The following is an 11247-nucleotide window of genomic DNA, read 5'->3' as shown; positions in this document are numbered from 1 at the left end:
TGTTTCAGCTATTTATAAAGTTCTTCTACCTGACTCCGATTCATCTGAGGGGAACTCGAAGTCCTTTTCCAATGACACCTATTCACCTTTAAACTAACTAATAAAAGCCACTTACTACTAATTGACAGCTCTAGAAACCTAAAACAAATAAGATTCTAATTCTACATCATGCTGGACATAGCATTTATTACAATCAAGATTCATTCTCTGCCAAGTGGATTACTACAGCGGTAGCTTTGATGGCTTTAATTACAATGAACTTCATTCTTTGACATCTGCTCTCTTTCTGGCGGTGGCTGTGATGAACCTTTAATGCTCCATGTTTGTCTTCAATGACACATCTTTTCTGTTACCCTGAAACATAGGCCCCTGTTTGTCGGTCTTTGATGTGCTTCACCATATTCGAATCCAAAGAAGCATGCCTTTTATCTTTGATTACTCAAAATAGCACAGGCTGCCACGTCTTCGATGTGCTGGCCATTTTTCCATGTGTGAAGACAACACCTTTCAGAAAGATTCGCTGATTTGTCAATCATAATTGATTGGCTCAACTGAAACATGCAGCTACAGCAGTTTCGTAGCGCGCTACGAAACTGCTGTGTAATCACAAAACACAGCTTTAACATCAAAGTCTGACTGTCTTGAGCCTCCTTTATCTTGACATGGTTTTGGCTCATCTATTTTAAACTTTGCATAAATAGACTTGTTGATCCTCGCACTGCTTGACAGATTTTTCACCTGCATAAAAGATTGCATCTACAGTTGCTGGAAGACTACACCTCTTAGTCACCTCATTTCTGAGATTTTTTTATCATCACTTGGTTATAAATCTTATCAAGGACTGCAAATCGATTGCGAGCAACAAAAACAGCAGATCCTCCAAGAAATACCTCTGGAATAGCTATATCAACACTTTCAGGCTGTTGACTCATTTCCACAATTCCACCTGCATTATCAGCTATTGGCCCAAACACATCCATTGTCAAAACATATGCTGCAGTACTAAGCATTCCCATAGTAGCTATGCAGTGTTCTCTGCACAAAATCCCCGCAATGTGATCATATTCTTTGTCTTGGGCACATAAATTTGCTGCCTGTAAGCCCCGGGCAAGACATCAATAGTCATTCTCTTGTTATTGCGGAAAGGAACTATATCTATGGCGGCCTGCACGATAGTGAAATACCCTCTTGATTACAACCACCACAAATAACACAATAAGCACTGTATGTATATCATATTTCATAACAAAACTGTAGTACACCCTCACTGCTAAGAATATAACAGCAAGCTCTTGAGATTTAGGTGATAAGCCTGCACAGTCCCGTTCCTTGAAGAGCTTGTAGATCAAAACGAAAACGATCTCACATTTTACCATACTGCCGCAGCACTAGTGTCAGGCATTCATGTTAGATCTTCTGCCATGCTTGCATGACGAACAAGTAGCTAGTGAGTATGGCCAAAAACAGATGTGAAATAAGACTTGCACAGACCACCAAAGTGCCGGAAACAAACACCAGATAATAATGTAATCCGCTCTCTGTAGCAATAGCATCCACAGCAGAGAGATTCCATGCTTCCCACATTTCCCAAAAGATAGAATCGTTCCAATGCAGATAACAGACCAGCTTCAAGTGGCAAGAACTGCTTATGTTCTAAAGTAAGTACCACAAGTGTCCCAAAACTTTGCAGTTTAAATATAGCACGCCACATTGCATGAATTGAAAAAGCCTCAAATACCAAAAATACTCCGATGCCGTTGCAGAAATTGTCTGTTATAAAGCGTTTTCAAAACCTTGATCAGTCTTTAATGTGCTATACCCATGGCGAGGCCCTGAAGCACCAAGTTTCTTCCTACACAAGGCATTCCACACGTTAATTGTTTTCTACATCCCTTCGATGCGCAGAAGATTCATTTTTTTCTCAAATTCTGTATCCCACCAGGAAGCAGTGACTCTCTTCCTTGTAAAATACTCCTCGAGATCAACAATTTGCCAGAAAGACGGATCCTGGAAAGCCCTAAACCGGTTCTTGCATACTAGAGAGGCACCATTCCATCTTTCCTCCAAATCCAACCTTGAAAATATATCAATGAGAGCCTCAATTGGAATATCCTCTGCCGAATTCCCACCAATTTGACAATACTGATATCCACGGAACACACAATAATCCCCCTAAATATTCAACAGTTTTGTCATCTGTGGAAGAAATAAGAACTCTGGAAGCACGATCTATCAGTTTTGGAACCATTTTGTCCGCGAATGATGATCAATTGCATGGCTATATTCAAAAGGCGCTTACGCTCTCCTCCATGTAGCTTTGCATCATTAGCTGCTAACAAGACTTGCTCAACAGAAGCGCTCATGTTCCTTGTCCAATATGAAATGTGGCATTAGAATGCTGATGGCCTGATACGATCAAATTTCGCCTGCTGGGTCTCCCTCCAACCACGGCAATCATGGGTCCTGTGGAATTTCTATCCGAAGCCGAAACATAATCACCATGAATCCAAACGTTGACAAATGCATGCATTGGGGGCTTCACGGATATTCAACGACATCCTCAGTTTAAAGTGCCGCGTGTTCATTACCCTGCACTGATTTTGCAAATTCGCTGACTGCTTCACAAGATCCAGTTCTGGACGAATAGCAGGATAACCCTGGAAATTGGCTTTGCGAATTGCAAAGAGTCCTTCAATCGAAAACTGCACTCGTTTGTTAATTTCTCCCTCATGAAGAATACCCCTAAATCGCTCAAAAATTCCATAGCGGCCTTGAAGTGATAGGTCTTGAAACATGGACCCGCATTCCTCTACAAATCCAACAGCAACCTCAACACTATCGTCTGTAGGATTCTCCAGCAAAACAGTAAGAAGTTCCAAAGCAATGATCTCATGTGCAACTTGTTGGTTCACTAGGTGAGCTATGAATTTTGTTGCTGCTAGTAACAGAGGCTTGTCATTTCGTTTGAAAACCCTCTTAAGCTGCAAAATAAACCTTCTCAAAAGGAGATTACCAACTTCTGGAAACTTTGTATTCACCACAGCAACCAAGGCAGCAAAAACATCAGTAAATCCAGGTGATGCCATCTGGGATTTCATACATGACCTACAAAATAGACCTCTTCCCCGGATAAGGTTCTCTGCAAAGAGCTCTGGAATAATGTTTTCAATGTTTGATGCGTTCACTTTGTTTACAGCGCTGATTACCACAGAAGGCTTCTTCCAAAGAAAGAATGCTCCAGATAAACCTAATGAAACACCATCCGCTGGGATACTAAAAACCTTATAAGCTGACAACTGTTGATGCAAACCCAATGGATTTTGATAAACATGACAGCTGTGAAAGGGCCGCTATGGATTAGGACAAATCCCCAATTTCGTAGCGCGCTACGAAACCACCTAAACATGTAGCGCTGCGAAACCGCTAAAAGGATTCATGTGCTTATTTGCAGACATTTAGCATTGAAATTTTGTCAGTGATAACAGAGTCTAGTTGGCCTTAGAAGTCATTTCCTTTTATTTTGCATGCGTCCTTTATATGCATTGTGACTAGGTTTAGTCTATCTTGTTATAATAATTTAGAGGGCCTTTATCATGAGGAGGAGGGTCCACATCCCTGTAGATCTAAGATAAACTCCACTACTGCCACAAAATTACCAAACTCAAGGGTTACTTTGGTTGGTTCTCAGGAGGCTAAACCCATAGTTCATGAATGGGTTGATGAGAGTCTGCTAGCTCATTGACATTCTCTCGTTAGCCATATTCCATCACCAATATTTTAAGGTGGTAATGTAAACTTGACTATATATTTCCACTCAAACGGTATTTACCAAGTTCAATTATGATTAGTGTCAACCAGATGGTAGAGTCTAGTGTGTCCACACCTAGTTCCACTGGAGGTTCCTCCTAAGGCAACCTTTGTACCTTACGTCCATTGAAATTATCTTCTCATTTTGGAAAAAATAACCTGGTATCCCTTTTCCCTCCATTTGGTACATCCAAGATAGGTGCTTCCACATCATTGACCACGATATTGTTGTTAAAATTCAACGAAGGCTCTAGTTACACTACAAGTGTCATACCTATGTCAATTATAGGAGGTTTGAACCATATGCCCACATCTAGATCTACAATTCCATCCCTTGATCCTGGCATATACATAGGTAGCTCGTTCACACGTAATGTTGGATTCCCTTTTAGTTGGGATACTCATACTAGGTCCATGTCATTCCCTAGCATAGTTGGGGGTACATATGATTATGATGGGTTCACATTTCCTTGGGAAAGTTAATCTTTAGGGGGGGTCATTTTTTCAAGGGATTATCCCATTTCCTTGGAATTTCCAAGGGGTTGGGGGGAACTTCCCTAGCAATGTTTTCTATCCTTGGGATTCCAACTACTTTGGTCAACCTTTTGGTCCAATATTTTTTCTTCTTGGTGCACCCTTTGGTCCTAGAGGTCCAAAACCTTTTAGGACTTCCTTTTCGACTAGGGATCCACCCCCTTGGATAAACAACCCTTATGATACCACAATGGGTGTTGGATCTAACCCCTTTAGTAGCCCTGCTTCCTCAAGTTCCCATTCTACTTCTGGAAACCATGTTATGGGAAGATCACAACCTCCATATGGGATGTAGGGGGCATCACCTCCTCCCCTGGCATCGCTCAACTCACCTTTCTTGGAAACCCTTACATTGCCTAATAATTTGAAGTTAATGAATGGTCCCATCAAGCATCACTTTATGTGGCTTATGGTCCCACCTAGACTTCCTAATAACATCCCTAAATTCAATGTTATACCTAGAGAAGACACCACAATACAAATAACCACTTACCACTTATGGTGCGTGTCCAACTCTTTCATTGGTGATGGTATTTGGGTGTGTATTTTCTAGAAAAGTCTTATCGGTGGTATTTCCAAATGGTACATCAATCTTCAAATTTTTGCCTTTGATAAATTTATGACTTTATCACAAGCTTTTTTTAATCACTATAACCTTCCTATTAGGTATGAAATAAGAACATTCATGCTCACTTAATTTTGTCAAGATATCTCCACCCACATTTTAGATCACATTCATGAGTGGAGACAAAAATGAAGTTTGTTTAGAATCAAGTTCCCTAATGAGTCAGAGCACGAATGGTTCACTAATTCACTCTTTCCTAGAATCATTGAAGATGTCACAAAGGTAGGATCCCAAACCAAGGAATAGGTGATCATATGTGCCCACCAATTGTACTTGATCTATTCTCAAGCGGACTCTCTATATGAAATCATCCCTAATGTCCCTTGGTCATCAAATGATGTTTTGAAACATAAGCCCAAATCCCATGTTGATGGTGTGGTGGGACCTTTATCCTCAGGACACAAAGGTCATTTAGCCAATCAAGTGGGTACAATAAGCATTGTTTCTAGTACCTTGGATACTAATCCTACCACCCAAACTCCTAGTGCTCCCATTCAGACCTCCAAGGTGAATTCAATGCAAATCGTGCCCTCAAAGAATCCCCAAAAACCTATAGGCAAGAAGAAGAAGAAGAATTTCACTAAACCTTTTAAAACTAAACAAGGGGAACTCAAACATAATAAATTACTAGGGCTTGCAAGAAAAAGAAAAGAAAAAAGGAATTTTTTCCTTGCAATATTTGTGAGGAGGACCATCTTACTCATGAGTGTCCTGAGAAGGATGAGATCCATTATTAATTCTCATAGCAAAATACTACTCATCAACCCATCATCTTCAAGAATTTGTTTCTATCCCCACAATGACATATGGTTGTGAACCCTTCACCTCTTCAAATATGGGGTTGGGGAAATCCTCCATGATTCCTCATGTTCCATGCCAAACATTTTTATGGTTGATCAATCGATCTATGTCACTACTATAGTACACAATTATGAGACTCCTAAGAGTGATTTTTCAAATTTTCAACCCATGATCCCTGCTCAACCTAATAATCCCCGCCATAATGAAAATACATCATTTAGTATTGTGTTTCAACCTTCTAAATGCACATTTTGTAAGACTACACATAACCCAATGCAAGAGCCACTTATAACTATGGCATTTTTTAGGATCTGGACCCACTTTAAGTTTTGCAAAGTTTCCCCATGCAACGCAAAACACTCCTATTTTCTATTAGTGGAGTAGATACCTCATTTTTCAATCTCAATACCTTTCATCCCACATCATGGAAACATCGTCTTCCACATCATCTGGCCTTCTAGATAATGGTTCACATTTTTAGATGACATGTTCATCAAACAATCTTGGAAAAAAGGGCCTCTACATGTATTATGTCATCGAAGTGTTGGAAATCTCTTAGATCTCCATCCTTGTCACCACCTACATTTGCGTTAAAGGCCTTTGATGGGAACACCTTGTAACCTCAAGGGGTTTTCATGCTTTTCCTATTGAGATTGGGGTAAAATGGTATCAATAAAAGTTGAAAACATTGATGCCCCATTAGACTAAAATCTCTTTCTTGGGAGAAGGTTGTTCTATTCTATATCTCCTCAATATTCTGCGTTGTGATGTTTCCCCATCAAGGTAAAATAGCCACTATTGACTAGTTGACCTTTTGCAAGCCTAACTTGCATTTCCATGATAGCCAGTCAGTTATGTTTGTAGAAGATTCCACTTTTTCTTTTGAAATCATTGGAGTAGGGATGTTCAAATTCTATTCATTGATGGGAACCTTCCCCATGACTCTTCTTGATACATAACAGTGTGTCAATTCTATTAACATTATCATGTCCCTCACTAGTGACTCTTACAAGTCTAATGACCCTTGTGTTGTGCCTTCTCCATTAAACATCAACATGTATGGTGACCCTTTTGGCGGTGCCTTTAAGCCCTGCCAAACTTGCTTACCAAGTTTTTCAAATGGCAATTGTTGACCTTGAGTCAAGCCTCCAACATGATGTGGAGCTTTAGTCTTCTTCCTTGCCTACATGGTTTTTCTATCTTTCAAGTTCCCACAACTTCCTTGAAAATATGGTTCCACCTCATGAAGCCATATTGGAATCCATGACGATCTATGATTGACCTTGGGATGAATCACACCATCAATAATCAATTCTCCCTTGCTCAAAACATTTGAATGATGACTTAAAACACATTGTTTCATCTTGAAATGTTGATTGGTCGCAATATCCTATCATGACATACAATTTGTTCTCTAATGGGAAATTAGCTAATATTTGTCACACCATTCCCATCAACATTTCAATGAAATTTTGGGTCATGGAAAACATCATTATTGGGGTGTATGTCACTCCTTACGGGATCACTACATACACTACTCTTTTCAAAACAAAATTGCAACATTTTCACTCAGTCTTATGAAGAAATACTTGGCATCAATCCTTAGATTGTTGAGCATGAAGTCATCATATATGAAGGAAATAATTCAATCAAGCCATGGATTTAGACACTTAATCTTCACAAAGATACTACCATTAAGGTAGGAGTCGAAAAGTTGCTCAACGTTGATTTTATCTATCTAGATCCCTTAATGGAATGGGTTTCCAACGTCACTCTTGTTGCTAAAAATTATGGTTTCATTTGTGTCTATCAATTATGGGGATCTAAAAAAGGCATGTCCCAAGGATAATTAACTCGCCCCATTCATTGATAAAACAATTGATGAATGCGTCAGCAGTGAAATATTTTCCTTCATGGATGGTTTCTTCAACTATAATAGATCCAGATAAAACCGAAACATCCTTCATTTGTCTTTGGGGTACTTTTGCATATATGAAACTATCATTTGGTCTTAAAAATGTTGGGGCTAACTTCCATTTAGTCATATCATATGCTTTTCATGACATCAAGCGAATTATGGATACATATTTAGATCACCTCATTGCCACTCTCATTAGAAATTCGATCATATGGCACATCTACGAGGCATATTTATGAGTCGTTCCTACTATAATATTAATTTGAACCCCCACAAATGCATCTTTTTCATAGTTTCTAGGCACTTGCTAGGCCTCACCTTGTCCAAATATGGGATCATGGTTGATCCTCTCAAGGTCGAGGTGATCATCAATATTTCTCCTCCATGCACTATTAATCAACTTCAAAGTTTGCAAGGGAAGGTGAACTTCTTACATCGATTCATTGGCAATTATGTTGAAATCACAAAAGTTTTCATGCATCATCTCAAGAATAATACACCATATGTATGGGATGACCAAGCACAACGATCTTTTGATGCCTTGAAAAAGGCCTTGATGTCAACCTCACTATTGAACCACCCTTACTATAGTCAAGATTTCATTTTATATCTCATGTCCTTTTATTCGATCATAATAATTGTCCTTGTCCAAGAGGAATAAGACCAACACAAGCATGTCATATAATACCTCAGCAAAGGATTGGTGGGGGCATAGCGTCGTTATCCATACATTGAAAAGTTGGCTCTAGGTAATGTCTGTGATGTTCAATAACTTTAGCATTACATTCTCTTGCAAATACCTTCATGGTTAATGAATACAACCCCATGAAATTTTTTCCCAGCCAAAATAAAAAAATTAGGCAAAAGTATTCCAAATTCATATTATGTTGGAATAATTTTATTTGGAGTTTGTGGCCACAAAATCTAAGAAATCATTGATTTTAACAGAAATGGAATTTGACCTTCCCTGAGTTAGTGATGGAAAATTGGTTGCTAATTCATTCCTTGATGAGTGTTTGTTCCTCATTAGCTTGATTGATCCATGGTATGTAGATATACTCCTCTATATCCAAACTCAACGATTTTGTCTTAAGTTGTCCCATGATGATCATCGGTGCATACATCACAATGCCAAGCTATACATCATCTTGTAAGATACCCTTTATCACCACAAGGTTGACTTGTTGTTACTTTGATGTTTAACTCGTGATAAATATGAACATGTGTTAAACGATTATGACGCAAGGGCATGTGGCGGTCATCTCTCTGGGTTAGCCACTACTGAGAAAATATTACATGTTGTGTACTTTTTCAATCAATATTCAAATATCATATTATTATAGTCTATAAGTATCATATCTTCAATCACAATGTGTGTGCTCATCATCCTCCCCCTTCATCATGTGGTTGCAGTCAACCCCTTTTCCAAATGGGGTATCAACAGTGTAATCCTACCTCAGTGAACAACCCTAACTAAATCATTGTGGCTATTGAATAATTCACAAAGTGGGTTGAGGCCATTCTTACCTTCTCAAATGTTGGTGCCACCTAGGCTCTCTTCATACTTAACCACATCATCACTAGGTTCGGTGTTCCCAAGCAAATTGTGACTAACCATGGCTCTCACTTTCTCAACAAAAATGATGACTGAATTGGCAGCCAATTTGGGGTTCCTCCATCAGATGTGCACTCCCTAGTACCCTCAAGCTAATGTTCAGTTTTATTCCATCCATCACATATTGAAAACCATGATCTAATGCATAGTAGGGAACCACAAGCATAATTGGAACTTAATGCTCTTTCTGACTCTCTAAGTCTTATTTAACATTAGCCAAAAAATCCACCATATTTACTCCTTTTCAACTCATTTATGGTGTGGAAGTAGCCACTTCTAATTGAATATGAATTACCATCATTGAAACTTTGCATTGAACTTATCCATAATATTGTTGTTGAGGAAGAGCACCTCCTTTATTTCTCCCAACTTAATGAACAATTTTGTGACTCTACATTAGACAGTGAGGCTCATAAGAAATTAGTCAAACTTCAATACGACATGTTTTTTCAACCTCTAGTGTTTTCTAAAGGTGAATTCGTCTTTTTCTATGATAAGGAGCATGAAAAACTAGGCACAAGCAAGTTAGAACCCCTCTAGCATGGTCCCTACATCGTGAAACATGTGCTCAAGAAAGGCACACGTATGTTATTTGACTACGATGGAAACAACCTCCTTGAGCCTTGTAATGGGATCTATCTAAAGAAGAAAAATGCCTAGGTCATTTGGTGTGGTATCCTATAGATATTTATTTAGAGTATGATGTTGTGCTTTTCTTCATGTGTGATACATTTCAGTTTGTTTCTTATCATGTTTGGCACTTGGCTTTGTAAATGTTTGTATTCTCCTTAATCAACGTAGGATATGTCTATGGCACTATCCATAGTTCTTGGAACATTACTTCCACTGCTTGAGTAATCTTCTCACCCACTAAAAAATTGTTAGTTCAAAGGGCATACTTTTAGGCCCTCGTAACAACAACATCATCGTCATTGATATATTAATTGAGGCCATAGCTCTAGGTGTTTATCAACTTATGGTCAATCTGGACTCTTAGCTCCTATTATTGCAACTAAATTGTGTCTTCCATGTCAAGCATCTTGTGTCATTTAATCACTATCTAAGGGTACATATTCTCGAGCATTCATTTCAATACGTCATATATCAACATGTCCCTAAAAGTTCGAATACATTGATTTATTCATTGGCTAACTATGTGTTATAATATCATTTGTCATATATATATATATATATATATATATATATATATATATATATATATATATATATATATATATATATATATATATATATATATATATATATAAGTAAATTAAACATGCATGTACATAAAAAAAACATGGTACTATTTGCATCATCATCATAAACATCCATAAGTAACAAGTTGAAACGCATATGTATATGTATAGAAAATTGTTTGCATACATCATCATAAAACATTTAAAACTCATATAGTGCCAAAATTGGGCACATAGGCCTAAGTTCATAAGCCTATAGCTAGACACTAATGTCCAAAAATTGCCTAAAGGGAGTACATCCATTCAGTAGAGTTATCCTTTCACTAATCCTCATCTGAGTCTTAGTGAGCCTGGTAACAGAAAACCATCGTGGCCATACAACAAAGAAAGAAACCCATCATGATGGACACACCCATGGTGTGGCACTACATGTGTCATCGAACATCCTCTAGTCAAGTATAGGGTACACCCATGGTAAGGCTCTCTACGTCCACTTCACCTGCCTTATCTTACTACAATTGTCATCCTCATCCCACTCTGAATCCTTCTAGGTAGAAAATAGCTCAACCTCTTTTATTGCTCCTTGACATATATAAGGAGACTCTCCCTCGAGTCTATGTGGCACAAAATTTGTTTTAAGAAACAATTTAATGATTAGTGCATTATACCGCCAAAAACATTAAAAAAAACTTCAAAAATACATTAAAAAAAAACATCAAAACATAAAAATAAAGGTACTCACCGAAGC

This window comes from Pinus tabuliformis, chromosome X (genome assembly GCF_031772625.1).
Source record: "Pinus tabuliformis cultivar Carrire ecotype Pingquan chromosome X, CPIR1, whole genome shotgun sequence".
Taxonomy (NCBI): domain Eukaryota; kingdom Viridiplantae; phylum Streptophyta; class Pinopsida; order Pinales; family Pinaceae; genus Pinus; species Pinus tabuliformis.
The sequence above is the reverse complement of the archived record's forward strand: the minus strand, read 5'-3'. Positions refer to the sequence as shown.